The following is a 16,316-nucleotide window of genomic DNA, read 5'->3' as shown; positions in this document are numbered from 1 at the left end:
AGTGAATAGAGCATCGGCCTGTGGACTGAAGGGTCCTAGGTTCAATTCCGGTCAAGGGCATGTACCTGGGTTACAGGCACATCCCCAGTGGGGGATGTGCAGGAGGCAGCTGATCGATATTTCTCTCTCATCGATGTTTATAACTCTCTATCTCTCTCCCTTCCTCTCTGTAGAAAATCAATAAAATATATTTAAAAAACAAAAAACAAATTGTGGCTGAGTGAGATGGAGTACTTTTGGAATCCTGGGTGTTCCTCTTAAAAGGTTTGTGCAGAGCTATACTCGGACTCACTAGCTCTGAGCTCCAGTTCTGGAGTAGCAACTCAAAAGGTGACAGGGACACCTGGGGAGGAACTGAATTGTCTGGGTTCAGGGCGAGGGCTGGAGGGGCCACTTTCTCCCAGACAGATGTACTGGAAGAGGCCATTGATCCTTTGCTGAGCCCTTCCCTAGCTAACACTGTTCACCCACCCTTAGTGATACCCTAAGACCCTGCCCCACCCCAGTTGTCAGCCCATCCAACCATTTCCAATGGCTTTTCCATACAACCAGCCTTTCTTGGCTCATGCTTTTGATGTTCCTAAAATCTCTTAAACAAACAGATCTGGCCTTTGTGTAAACTCTACCACTTGCTAAGTGGACCCAGGCCTGGCACAAGTAGCAGCCAGCCTCAATTTGTAGCTTTTCCTCTCCCAATCACCTCAAAACCCAGCACAAGTAGCAACCATCTGCAGATCACTCTGTAGCTCATGATGGGTGGCCCTGGGAAGAGCACAGGTGGTGGTTGAACTTGTACCTCCAGGGAGGCCCCAGAGGCAGTGCAGCTTTAGACCACACCAGATTACAACCTCCTCCTCTGTGGTCACAGCCCGTTCTCACAGCTGGTAGACCTGAGGGTCAGTTCCTCCCAATGATGTGCCAACAGCAACCAAGCTCAACTAATCTACAAAAGGGGCACACAACCTACAAAGGGGACAAACCTGGAGCACCCAACTTGTGTGACTGGGAGGCTGCACAACTGGACCTTACATGTCACCTACTATATAAGACCACGTTATTAAGTCAGGAAGACTTAGCAGCTTTACCTAATACATTGAAACAAGCACAGGGAAACAGTCAAAATGAGGAAACAAAGAAACAGGTCCCAAATAAAAGAACAGAACAAAACTTCAGAAAAAGAAATAAATCAAATGAAGGCAAGCAAACTACAAGATACAGAGTTCAAAACAATGGTTATAATGATGCTCAATGAACTTAGTGAGAACTTCAACAGCAAAAAAAGAAAAAAGAAAAAAAAGAACGAGGAAACTATATAAAAATAGAAAGAAAGAAATAAAGAAACAGTAGGAATTGAAGGGCACAATAACAAATAAATAAGTTACAGGGAATCAACTGTAGAGTAGATGCAGCAGGGAATAAGATCAGTGATTTGAAATATAAGGAAACAGACAACATTCAGAACACATAAAACATAAAGAACAAAAAATTTTTAAAAAATGAGGACAGACTGTCTTGACTCCATTGTATGTGGGAAAATTGGACAGATACATGCAAAAAAAAAATGAAACTAGGTCTCCAACTTACACCATACACAAAAATAAACTCAAAATGGATAAAGGACTTAAATGTAAGATGGAGAACCATAAAAATCTTAGAAGAATCCACAGGCAGCAAAATCTCAGACATATGCTGAAGCAATATCTTCACCGATACAGCTCCTAGGGCAATGGAACCTAAACAGAAACTAAACAAATGGGATTACATTAAAATAAAAAGCTTCTGCACAGCAAAAGAAACCATCAATAAAACAACAAGAAAACTTACTGCATAGGAGAACATATTTGCCAATGTTATCTCAGATAAGGGTTTAATCTACAAAATTTACAGGGAACTCATACAACTTAACAAAAGGAAGATAAACAATCCAATCAAAAAATGGGCCAAGGACCTAAATAGACACTTTTTGAAAGAGAATATAAAGAAAGCCAAGAGACATATAAAAACATGCTCAAAGTCACTAACCATCGGAGAGATGCAAATCAAACAGACAATGTGGTACCATCTCGCACCTGTCAGAATGGCTATCATCAACAAATGACAAGTGCTGGTGAGGATGTGGAGAAAAAGGAACCCTCGTACACTGCTGGTGGGAATGCACACTGTTGCAGCTACTGTGGAGAACAGTATGGAGTTTCCAAAAAAATTAAAAATGGAACTCCCATTTGACCTAGTGATCCCACTTCTAGGAATATATACCAAGAAACCAGAAACACCAATCAGAAAGGATATATGTATCCCTATGTTCATAGCAGCACAATTTACAATAGCTAAGATTTGGAAACAGCCTACTGGTAAGTGCCCATTAGCAGATGAGTGGATTAAAAAATGGTGCTACATCAACACAATGGAATACTATGCTGCTGTAAAAAGGAGGGAACTCCTACCATTTGCAACAGCATGGATGGACCTGGAGAGCATTATGCCAAGGAAAATAAGTCAGTCAGAGAAATATAAATATCACATGATTTTACTCATTTTTTTAAATAAAATATTTTTATTGATTTCAGAGAGGAAGAAGGAGAGAGAGATAGAAACATCAGTGATGAGAAAGAATGCTTTATTGGCTGCCTCTTGCATGCCCCACCTGGGAATCGAGCTGGCAACCTGGGCATGCGCTCTTGACAGGAATCAAACCTGGGACCTTTCAGTCTGCAGGCCGACACTCTCTATTCACTGAGCCAAAGCAGCTAGGGCAATCTTACTCATATGTGGAATATAATGAAAAACATAAACTGATGAACAAAAATAGTTCCAGAGACAGAGAAGCATCAATCAGACTGTCAAACCTCAGAGGGAAGGCAAGGGAGGGTGGGGATAAGGGGGAGAGATCAATCAAAGGACTTGTATGCATGCATATAAACATAACAAATGGGGGGTGAGGGCACTAGTGGGGGGAGGCAGACAAGGGGGGGGGTAAGGACATATATGTAATACCTTAATCAATAAAGAATAAAATAAATAAATGAGGATAGTGTAAAGAGCCTCCAGGACAATATCAAGCATACCAACATTTGCATAATGGTGGTGGCAGGAGAAGAAAGAAATCAAGAAATTAAAAACATATTTGAAAAAATTACAATGAAAAATTTTCCTAACCTAGAAGCACAGAGAGTCCCAAATAAAATGAACCCAAAAAGGCCCACACCAAGACACATCATAATTAAAATGGCAAAGGTTAAAGACAAAGAAAGAATCTTAAAGGCAGCAAGAGAAATGCAGTTAATTACCTACAAGGGAATGTCCATAAGGCTGTCAGCTGATTTCTCAACAGATGCTTACAGGTGAGAGCAGATTGGCAGTAAATATTCAAAAGCAAGGACCTACAACCAATTTTAAACTACCCAGCAAAACTATCATTTAGAATTGAAGGACAGATAAAGAGCTTTCCAGACCAAACAAAAAATAAAAGGTGTTCATCACTACCAAACCAGTATTATAATAAATGCTAAAGCATCTTTTTTTAAAGAAGATAAAAAATATTTAATTACTTTAACTTAATTTAGATTAAATTCTTCAATCAAAAGACATACTGAATGAATAACAAAACAAGACCCTTACATATGCTCACTTCAGATCAAGACACACACACACACACACACACACACACACACTGAAAATAAAGGAAAAATATATTTCATAAAAATGAAAACAAAACAAAAAATTGGGGTAGCAAAACTTATACCAGACAAAATAGACTTTAAAACAAAGGTTATAAAAAGACACAAGAAAGGACCCAGAAACTCCATTTCTGGGTATTTATCCAAAGAAATCTAAAAGACTAAGTTGAAAAGACATATACATCCATATTTTCACTGCAGCATTATTTACAAAAACCAAGGTATGGAGTAACTTAAGTGTCCATTAATAGATAAATGGATAAAGACAAGGTGGTACATATATACAATCCTATCTAATAAAAGAGAGACATGGTAATTAGCCATACATCCGCTACCCTTCCAATTGGCTAATCAGGGCGATATGCAAATTAACTGCCATTCAAGATGGCGGCCAGCAGCCAGGCAGCTTGAAGTGAACATGAGGCTTGCTTGCTTCAGTGAGGGAGGACTCCAACGTTCCCTGCCTGCCTTGCCGGCCTCTGAGATTACAGTTTGAAACATTGTTACAAATATAGAATCTAAACAAACTCCAGAAACCTGCTTTCAGCCAGCTGGGATCTCAGAGCTGGAGTTGAAACAGTGTATCCATTATAGAACCCAAACAAACGAGATACCTGCTTTCAGCAGTGGTGGCTTTAGAGCTGGAGCCAAGCCTCAGAGCTAAAGCTGGCCCAGAATAAAAAAAAAAAAAAAAAGAAAAAAAGGAGCGGTTGGGAGCTTCAGTCACTTGCCAGCCTGAAAACAGCCCTCAGCCCCTCACCCAGGCTGGCCAGACACCCCAGTGGGGACCCCCACCCTGATCAGGGACACCCTTCAGGGCAAACCAGCTGGCCGCACCCATGCACCAGGCCTCTATCCTATATAGTAAAAGGGTAATATGCCTCCCAGCACCGGGATCAGCGGAGCCGAGAGGCCTCCCGGCACCAGGATCAGTGTGACGGGGGCAGCGCCCAAACCCCCTGATAGCCCTGCGGCTGTGTGTGTGACAGGGGGCGGGGCCACAACCTCCCTATCCATCCTGCTCTGTGCCTGATAGGGGGGAGCTCCCCAACCCCCTGATCGGCCCTGCTCTGTGTGTGACAGGGCAGAGCCATAACCTCCCCATCGGCCCTGCCCTGAGTGTGACAGTGGCAGCGCCCCAACTCCCATATCGGCCCTACTCTGTGAGTGACAGGGGGGAGCTCCTCAACCCCCTGATGGGCCCTGCTCTGTGCGTGACAGGGTATGGAGCCCCAACCCCCCTGATGGGCCCTGCTCTGTGAGTGACAGGGGGCAGCGCCCCAACCCCCTGATTGGCCCTGCTCTGTGGATGACAGGGGATGGCGCCGCAATCTCCCCATCGACCCTGCCTTGAGTGTGACAGGGGGCGGTGCCCTAACCCCCTAATCGGCCCTACCCTGAGCCTGACTGAGGGTGGTATCACAACCTCCCGATCTGCCCTGCTCTGTGCATGACTGGGGGCGGCGCCCCAACTCCCCAATTGGCCCTGCTCTAAGCCTGACCAGGGGCTGCACCTAGGGATTGGGCCTGCCCTCTGCCACCTGGGAGCAGGCCTATGCCAGCAGGTCGTTATCCCCCGAGGGGTCCCAGACTGTGAGAGGGCACAGGCCGGGCTGAGGGACCCCCCCCCCCTCCCGAAAGCACAAATTTTTGTGCACTGGGCCTCTAGTATATTAATAAAAAGAAATATGTAAAATTGTTACATATTTTTTAAATCCTCTACTTACATCTTGTACCATAATGATTCTATCTAGTTTTGCTTAGTCATAGTAATTAAAGATTAATCATAAAAAGCCTGCTGATGTAAGGAGCTTATCTTCATTAAACCTCTTTATGCAGTTAAGGTGGTTCAGTGGGTGTAACAAAGACATGCTTAAAATTTTATGCTGAGAACAAAATAGAAATCTAATAAATACTTGTTTATTAACTGATTTAAAGTCTATTCCATATGTCATTTCTTAATTCTGCTTTCTAAATATGTTATTTTCTACTAATTTTTAAAATCATTACCATGCAATGGAAGGAAGATTATTCTCAAATCAACAAATATTTTTCTATATTTCAGGGTATGTTTTTTTGGAAAATAGAGGGGTATACTAGTAAAAAAGGAATATTTTATTTGTGGGACTTTGCAGTGAATGTCATTTGTACAAATTGTCATACCCTGAAATATGACAACTACATGTAATAAATGCTTATCAAAAGTGGTTAACCTATATAAAGTGGAAAATAATTTATTCCTAGATATATTAAGTACCTTTCATTTTTATTTACTTAATTTCAGTAAACATATTGAATATTTTTCTGAAATATGCAAGATTATGTTATATATAGTATATCTATACAACAATATGTATATGTATAGTAAACACTTAGGCTTTGGATTTCTATTTCATACATACATATATGTGCACACATACACACACACACAAATATATGGGTGATTAGCCGACATTTGGACAAAATGTCCATGGAAACATTTGGTGCACGCTAAAAGGTCTTTGATATTTGGTCCTGTCATAAACATTCATACTTACAAAATGTCCCTGGGTTCAGATAACCCATAATGTTTATTTATAGTTCTGGGGACATATGTAATACTTTCAGTAATAAAGGTTAAAAACATACTGCCCTATTGCATTGGTTCAATAATTGTCCTATGGCTATATTGCAAATGATAATCCTTCTTGGTTTGGTAGCCTGGTTGGTAATGGAACACACGGTTAGGTCGATGGGCTGGCATTGGACCAAGTGTCTCTATGGATATTTTGGGCAGGGCCAAATGTCTTTCAAGGGTATGTATAAAATAGAAAACTAAGCTGAACATTTACTATAATAAAAGTCTTGTTTATATCACTAAGGTGAATCCATCATGTATTATATAATCATACAAGAGGCCCGGTGCATGAAATTTGTGCAGGCGGGGGCTCTCAGCCCAGCCTGCACCCTCTCCAATCTGGGACCCCTCAGGAAATATCCGACTGTCGATTTAGGCCCGATCCAGAGGTTTAGGCCCTGGATCGGGCCTAAATCAGCAGTCGGACATCCCTCTCACAATCCAGGACCCCTGGCTCCTAATTACTCACCTGCCTGCCTGCCTGATTGCCCCTAACTGCCCCCCCCCTGCCAGCCTGGTTGCCCCCAACTGCTCCCCTCTGCTGGCTTGGTCACCCCACACAGCCTGCTTCTCAGTCGTTTGATTGTCCCTCACTAACCCCCCTGCTGGCCTGGGCACCCCATGCAGCCTGCTTCTCAGTTGTTTGGTTGTCCCTCACTAACCCCCTGCTGGCCTTGTTGCCCCACTCAGCCTGTTTGGTCGTCCATTCAATTGTTTCGGATGTGATGGCCCCTGTTCTTTATAAATATAGATTATGATGTAGAATACTGAAGGTTCCATGAAGTTAAATATCAAGACATTGTTTAAGCTTTGGAAAAACTCATTCTCTGCTTGTTGTTTTTAGTGAATATTTTAGACACAAGACAAGTCTACCTTTCTTCTATGTTATTCCAAATATTTACAAATTTTTGCTCATAGACATTTTAATCTCATCACATTTATAATTATTTGTTTAAAATACCATTAGAGAAATTACAGAGCACATTTTTGAAGTGGAACTATGTTTTCTGTCTTCAGCACCTCAAGCTCTGTATCTTTTCTGTCTGCCTTGATGTGACCCTACATGACAAAGATAGTTTATAAAGTCATGCAAATTAATTCCAAGCAATAGTTAGCTTTATCATTTATCACTAGTGGGCATACACCTGAGAAATTTAGTGGAAGGCAGCTGTGTTACATATGATGCTGTTAGTTTTGGCAGTCAAGACAAAGAAGTTCCACTGAGGCTGACTACTTTAGATTCCTTGTCCACAGTGATAGAGTATGGTGGTATCTGTTTAATATCTCTTACATTTTGTCTCCTTTCAGTTGGGGCTTGTCCTCTTTTCATACAAAAGGTTTGTCCTCTTACGTGAAGAGTTCTTTATATAACAAACAAGAAACTCAGTCTTTTAGCCTTGGCTGATGTTGGATAGGGTAATGTGCAGAATGTGTCTAGGAGTCTCCACTATTCCTTTATCTAAATCCATAGCTCTATGAAAACTTCTAACCCTTTAATTACTTTGTATTTTCCCATACCAGTATTTGTTTATGCTTATTTCACCTAAAACTCCCTCTTCCATACTCAGCATGTAAGATCTGATCATAATTAATGAACATTTATTCCTATTAACTCTTCTAGACCTTATTCTTGACAACACATAATTTAATTTTTTTTAATTTATCCCTATTGTTGAAAGTATTGCAGATGTCCCTTTTTTCCCCATTGACCCCTTCTAGTCCACCCCTGCCCTCTCCCCAGGCCTTCACCACACTATTGTCTGTATCCATGGGTTATGCATATATGCATGTAAGTTCTTTGGTTGATACTCTTTAATACTAAAGTTATCCTCACATTTTTGTTTGCTCCATTTTGCTGTTTCCATTTCTACTTTTGGAGTAAAAGGTTTATAATTTATATTTATTTGCATCCCTCTCAATATCAAGCACAATATCATTCCTGTGAAGGTTAATTAATGTGCTGGATGATCCATATTACATGGTAAATAAAATCAAGCTCAGTTTGTAACTTCTAGATTAAAACAGACAAATATTTACATGGTTTCATGCTTGAGAAACATTTCTGAAATTTTCTATGTAAGCAAATTCTCTGTTTGTATCTTTTTTTTTTTTTCTTGTCAAAATCTTGAGTGGTTCATTACCCACAAGCTGTTGTGTAATAATGGTATGTCCTGGAACAAAAAAGTAGGATCCAGTTATGGAAATTAGAATTGGCAAAGAATTGTGGTTCTGCAAATATCTGTGTATATAAAAGCCTAAGCGACTGAATGACTGAATGACCAGGACAACCGGAGCGATCAGTCACTATGATGTGCACTGACCACCAGGAGGCAAGAGCTTCCCCCTGGTGGTCAGTGCGCTCCCACAGCAGGAGTACCACTCAGCTGACCAACCCGTCCCAGTGGCCCACCAGCCCGGTGGCAGCAACTCACTTCCTCAGTAGACTTGCAGGTCCAATTTCCTGAGAATGGGCCAGGCACTGATGGACCAGTGCCACCGGCCTCTTGGGAGTTGGCCTTGGGCACCACAAGGAAGAAACAATATAAAAGCGGCCTCCAGGTGACTCCCAACAACCAGTGCAAATGTCAGCGGGGCAGATCGGATCCCGTGCTGGCAAGGGTGTCCAACTATCTGCCCAGAGGGCTGATTGCCTCCCTACCCTCCCCAACCCCCTGGGTACCCCACCCATGCATGAATTCATGCACTGGGCCTCTAGTGTGTTCATAAAAACACATTGGGCCTGGTTGGCATGGCTCAGTGGTTTAGCATTGACCTAGGACCAGGAGGTCAAGGTTCAATTTCAGTTCAGGGCACATGCCTGGATTCCGGGCTCGACTCCCAGTAGGGGTGCTGGAGATAGCTGATCAATGATTCTCTGTAAACGTTGATGTTTCTATCTCTCTCTCTCTTCAAAAAATAAAACAACACATTGAAGTTTCAACAATTTAGTTACATTTTTCTAACTGGCTAAAACTAATTTACAAACTCACCTCCAAAAATAATGCTGAAGTGATATAAATATGTATTATCTAATATCAAAAAATGATGTTAATGTTCTAATTCATGCCAAATTATTATGATTCCAGATTTGTGAATTCAGCGCCATCAGGATTTGGCTGAAACATCCTAACTCATGAAAGCAAAGCAATAAGTTGCCAGAAGTGTCATTTAACCTTACTATCATGCCCCTGGGGTCTTTTACAAGTTACCCTGTTAGGTCCATAGTTGCTTCTATAAACAAACAAAAAAAAACTTTGACACTTTAAGATATCACAGCTGTGAAGTGAAGGATCATGGTGAGAATATAGCGTTTAGCTCACTGAATTAGCTCAAGATATAAAGAATAACAGAGAAAACAGTCTTTGCAGAGTAAAATTAAATCATGAATCAGTCTCTGGGTTACTAATGCATTTAAACCCTAAAAGTGTTTATGATTTGGAATATAAAGGCATCCTAACATCTCCAGATTGTATTATTTGGAGTTGGAAGGGAGTATCATTTTTTTTCGGTGGTGATAACAATCATATTAAAGCTGCAGTAAATGGTGAGAATAATGACTGAAAATGGACAGGTTCTCATAAACTCTGAAGTCATTGCTTTTATGTGTCTTTAGTACTTTCCATTGAAGATCTTTATAACTAGCTATTTTCAACATGAAACATAGCCTCTTTGGATTCATATACTAACAGTGAGCTTCTTAAATACCTCATGCCTACACCAGCCTGAAGCATTTTAAAGCAGAACATAATAAAAGCGGCAAAATCTCCAAGATTCAAATGTGCATACATTGCTATGTCTGAGACTGAGAATGAAGTCCTAGTAAAATGTATCTTATCAATTTTCACAGTCTGGAATTGCTGCATTTTAAGATCTAGAAGAGTAGCTCTTTCATATTGTAATTGTTGATAAAAATTAATGCATGGTAATTGTATTTGAAAATCACACTTGATAAGTTATAACACTTGCAAAAATGAAAAATATTCTAGAAAGAATAAGTCCAGAATTGATATTCTAAAGCTAGTTTACTTAAATCAAGTAGTTTTTATGTTTCTGACATTCATTGTCATTTAAGGTTAACTCTCCATATTTTATTAGCAATAGGATCAGCTTATTCAAAGAAATATTAAAAATCTCTTGATTTTTAGTAGCACAAATAAATATTTCAAGAGTATATTGTTATAAAAAAATCAATGTTACATATTGCAATAATGCCACTTTAAGGGAAAGAATATCTCATCTATTTTTTCTTTTCATTAAATTTATTGGGGTAACATTCGTTAAGAAGATTATATTGGTTTCAAGTGTACATTTCTGAGATCCATGATCTGTATTTGTATTGTGTGCCCAGCATCCAAAGTCAAATCTTCTTCCATTACCATATATTTGACCCTCTTTCCCCTTTACTACTCCAACCCCCTTCCTTCAGGTAAGCACCATACTGTTGTCTGTGTCTATGAGTTTTTGTTTGTTCATTTGTTACTTTCAGTTTTATGTCTTATATCTGAGTGAAATATGGTTCTTAACTTTTTCTGTCTGACTTATTTTGCTTAGCATGGTATTCTCAAATACATAATAATTTAAAATCAAATAATGTACAATGAGTTATTTTCACTACGTTTGGACACTTTATTTTGGTGGTGATTCACAGAAAGCCTAAACAATTTGCTCCAAGACTCACAAAATAGTCACAGTGATGCTTGGAGTAATCAGCAGTACTATAGCATTATGCACAAGGAGCATTTTTATAAAAGGAACTTGTTGTGCTCAGTTCAGGCTTTTGCATAATGAGGACTTGCCACGTCCACAGACATGTTTATTTTGGGATGACAAGCTTCGATTGAACCATCACATGCTCTTCAATAGCTTTCCATTTGGAATAGATCCAGCAGCCACCCAGAAAGCTGCTACACATATCTAGACTGGCATACATCTCAGCACAGACACAGTGGACTCCAAGGGGGTAAGACTATCACAGTGCTACTGCAGTAGGTCATCAGTGAGGCATGTAATGGAAAAGCAGTGAGACTAAGCCACAGCTACACAAATAGACTAATACAATAATGTAGGCCGGGTTAGCCCCTAAAACACATTGATAAATGGCTTCACATTTTTGAACATGTATATTTTTAGACTTCTCGGTTTTAATAGCATAACATCTTAGGTGTGAACATGCTGCCTTAAAATAAACATATACCATAGGTGTAATGGTAAGAGCCCAGGTTCTGCAGTGAAGTCAACTTCACTTGGGGTCCTGGTGGTGCCTTCAAATCTCCATGAATTTGGGCGAGTTATTTAAACTTGTTAGCTCTTCAATTCTTTATTAATAATTTAGTAATGACATAAACCTCAAAGAGGGGTTCTAAGGTTTAAGAGAGATAAATAATGTGTGGTGCTTAGCACAATGCCTGGAAAACTGTAAGTGTTCAATAACTGTGAAGTATTTTTAAGATGGTCCATGAAAAGAGGTTCACAATTGGCATAGCGATGGAATCCACATAATGATACTTACTAAACCTTGTCTTCTCAATTCGTAATGTTATCTACTTTCCTACTTATTACAGTAGAAACAAGAAAACTACAGATTTTTTATCATCATCCATGTACATAAATGTTTTGCACCATTCATCAAGTACAATATGTGATGACCTATAATAATAAAAGCATAACATGCTAATTAGACTGGATGTCCTTCCGAACATCCTTCTGGACAAAGCTGGAGCTGGAGGGAAGCCAGGGTCCTGGTGCCTGTTGGCAGCTGGAGGAAAGCTGGGTCCCAGGTGCTGGAGGGAAACCTGGGTCCTGGGTGCCAGAGGGAAGCTGATGCCAGCAGAAGGAATACCTACTCTTGCACAAATTTCGTGCATTGGGCCTCTAGTCCTATATAATAAAGATGTAATATGCAAATTAACACTCATGCCCTCACAAGATGGCTGCCTACAAACAGGCCTGCAGGGGGGTTAGTGAGGGACGACCAAAAAATTGAACAAGCAGGCTGTATGAGGTGACCAGGCCAGCAGGGGGGATAGTGAGGAATGACCAAACAACTGAACAAGCAAGCTGCATGGGGCAACCAGGCTGGCATGGGGGGGAGATTCATGCATGTGTGTGTATGTGTGTGTGTCTGTTTGTGTATCCCTCAGCCTGACCTGCACCCTCTCCAATCTGGGAGACCTCAGTGGATGTCCTACTGACAGCTTAGGCCCACTCCTCGTGGCTCTCTGCTCTCTGTGGGCCTGCCTGCTCCACACTGCAGCTATTGCCAAGCAGGCCATGCTAGGTGCTGCCTGTGGGCTGGGCTTGCCTGCTCCCCGGTCACCCTGGTGATGGCCAAGCAGGCTGTGCTGGAAGCTGCTTGAAGACTGGGCTTGCCTGCTCGGTGGTTGTTCTGGCGATGGCCAAGCAGGCTGTGCTGGGAGCTGCCTGCAAGCCATGCTTCCCTGCTCCCAGGTTGCCATGGGCCCTGCTGGGAGCTGCCTGCCTGGGAGCTGCTTGTGGGCGCACTTGCCTGCTCCCAGGTTGCCATAGCAATGGCCAAGCAGACAGTGCTGGGAGTTGCCTTCTCCCTGCTGCAAGACTCCAGGGAGGAGATGAGGTCAATTTGCATACTCACTCCTGATTGGCTGGTGGGCATTGCAAAGGTACGGTCAATTTGCACATTCTCTTGTATTAGTGTAGATACCTTTAAGAAAACTGTATTAACTTTATTGTTAGGACAGCCCTTACAAATCAACATATGTTATGGACCATTTAGTAATTTAAAAATCTTGATTTAGATTCTCATATGAAGGAAAAAATACATATTACATTAGCATACAAATAGCATGTCTAAAATTATATCAAATACTGTTTTGGAGATGAGATTTAATTCTTTAACATTTAAGTGATTGCTCTGGCCAATTTGGCTCAGTAATTAGAGTGTCAGCCCAAAGGTTCCTCAGCCTTGGCAGGGGTGCCCAATCAATGTGTCTCTCTCACATCCATATTTCTTTCTTTCTCTCCCCCTTCCACTCTCTCTAGAAATCAATGGAAAAAATATCCTTGGGTCAGGATTGAAAAAAAAAATTTACATGGTTTAAGGTGTCCATTTTTCCCCACTAAATTTCTTTTTTAAAATTTTTAAGGAAGCACACACAAAGTCCAGTCTAAGGAGTGTCATATGCTAATGAAGACAATGAATTAGTGAAAATTAAGGCATAAAATTTTATTAAAGCTGTGTCAGTGTTATGATATACTAGTGGCCCATTGTACGATATTGTGTGCAGTAGGCCACCCGCCACTTCTGTGGGAATGGGCGGGAACCGCAGCATGCCGCCAGGAGACACGCTGCTTCCACAAGAGACGTGTGGCTTCTGCGGGAGGTGGAAGCGAGCCACCAGCACCTACAGGAACCAGTGGGGAGCTGCACTGCTTCCACGGGAACCTGGAGGAAACTGCGCCGATTCCACAGGAGGCAGGAGTGTGCCACCGGCACCTGTGGGAGGTGGGAGTGAGCTGCCACCAACTTCAGGAAGGGGATGGGGGGACAGGACAGACCTATCTCCTGGTCACCGGTTGCATGTGCAGCCCCGTCCACCCACAGTCGTGACTGTGTCACTGTAACGGATAATTTGCATATTACCACTTTTTTTGTATATATGTGTATATATATATATATATGTATATGTATATATATATGTATATGTATGTATATATATGTATATATATGTATATATATGTAGGTAGATAGATTCATAAATAGATAGATAGATTCAGTGACGCTTATAAAAATTATGATGAGACTTTAAAAACTTAGGTATCTTTAAAAATGTGAATTATAATAACTCTCATATTACAAAGTGGTTTTTAATAATGTTCCATAATGAGAAACCAGTTTATTTTTCTGTAAAAGTCACCTTTAAAAATAGTTAGGGCCCTGGTCAACTACCTTAGTTGCTTAGAATGTCATCCCCTTATGCCAAGGTTGTGTCTTTGATAGCTAGCTGGTCAGGGCACATACAAGAATCAACCAATTGCCCTAACCAGTGCTCAGTGGATAGAGCATCAGCCGGCAGACTCAAGGGTCCCAGGTTCAATTCTGGTCAAGGACATGTACCTTGGTTGAGGGCACATACCAAGTAGGGAGTGTGCAGGAGGCAGCTGATCAATGTTTCTCTCTCATTGATGTTTCTAACTCTCTATCCCTCTCCCTTCTTCTCTGTAAAAAAATCAATAAAATATATATTTTTTTAAAAATAATCAAGCAATGAATGCATAAACAAATCACTGTTTCTCTCCCTTTCTCTCTCTCTGTCTCTAAAATCAATTTTAAAAAGTAGTTGAGAAAATGCAATATAAAATCTACTTCCAGTTATGTATTCCTGCTTAAACACTTTATAACAGATACTGTCATTTAAAGGTAAATTGTAGATAAGTAGACTGAAAAAAACAATAATCCATGCCTTTTGCAAAGATATATAAAGAAAGTTGAACCACCAGAGCAAGCATGTCAAACTCGCGGCCCTAGGGCCACAACAAATATTTTTGTAGCCCAGCCAATATAACAGTATGTAAGAAATGTTTCCATGAAAATTTTGTAACTTAATTTTTACAATATCCTATTATACATAATTATTAGTAATGAGAGGCCCGGTGCATGAAATTCGTGCATGAAGGGGGGGGTTCCCTCAGTCCAGCCTGCACCCTCTCCAATCCGGGACCCCTCAGGGGATGTCCTACTGCCTGTTTAAGCTGAGGCCCTAAACCAGCAGTTGGACATCCCTATCACAATCCTTGACTGCTGGCTCCTAGTCGCTCACCTGCCTGCCTGTATACCTGGTAGTCCCTAACTGCCCCCTGCCACTGGCCTAGTCATCCCTCACTGCCCCCCCTTCCAGCCTAGTCACCCCTCATGGCCCCCCTTCTGGCCTGGTTGCCCCATGCAGCCTGCTTGTTCAGTAGTTTGGTCATACCTCACAACCCCCCAGTAGGCCTGGTCGATGACAGCCATCTTGTGAAGGTGTGAGGGTCAATTTGCATATTACCTCTTTATTATATAGGACTTGTGACCTGGTTCATGAAATTTCTTGCACATTAAAAGGGAATTAATTTGAGGAAATATTTTAATATTGCTATTTGCCCTTTCTCTAAAATAGAAGTGTCAGAGATGAAAGAAAATTAGTAAAATGTATATGAAAATCTTCCTCCTGTCAGAGTCTGGGGTGCACTGCGGGACACAGAGTCAAGTCCCCACCCACCAGCACATGACTTGAAATTGTGCGAGACCCAGACCTGTCCGGCTCCACCCCTGTCAAGCCCCTGCGGGCGGGGGGCACAGCCTCAGGTCCTTTGTCAAGCCTCGCTGGGTGGCGGGAGCAGCCTCAGGTATCCTGTCAAGCCCCTCCAGGCAGGAGGCACAGCCTCAGGTCTCCCATCAAACCCCGCCAGGCGGGGGTCACGGCCTCAGGTCCCCTGGCCCCAACGTGATGGTGTGATGGCGTGATTATATTTGCATATTAGCTCTTTATTATATAGGATAAACTAAGACATTCGCTAATGACTGATTACTATAATCATGTTGTATTCATTTCCCTTACATGCCTTATGCACAGGCACACCATTTATCTCCACCAATGCTAGTAGTGAATATTTAAGCAGCCAATTGCATGTCATTAGTCTTGGACTGACTAGTTTGGTGTGCACAACAGGAAATATTTCTTTTTTGGAGAACAAGAAAAATAGGTTTATTTATGTTACACTTATTAATTTGTGCAGTTATTCAGTGTCTGGTAAGTTAATGTTTAAGAAAAATATTAATTTAATTAAACTGTCTATTATTTTATGTTAATGATTACTCATTTATATCAGTCCTTTGTATTCAGCATGTCTCTATCAAAATAAAACTACTTTTCTATGAAAATTGAAGTTTTTGTTTTTTGGTGTTCCACATAAACTTAAACTTGTTTATTTGGCTCTTGTTAGCCTTTGAGTTTGACATGCTTGCACCAGAGGAAAAAAAATAAGCTCTATATTAAGCTAGAGTAGAA

Source organism: Myotis nattereri (genome assembly GCF_964212035.1).
Source record: "Myotis nattereri genome assembly, chromosome: 3".
Taxonomy (NCBI): domain Eukaryota; kingdom Metazoa; phylum Chordata; class Mammalia; order Chiroptera; family Vespertilionidae; genus Myotis; species Myotis nattereri.
The sequence above is the reverse complement of the archived record's forward strand: the minus strand, read 5'-3'. Positions refer to the sequence as shown.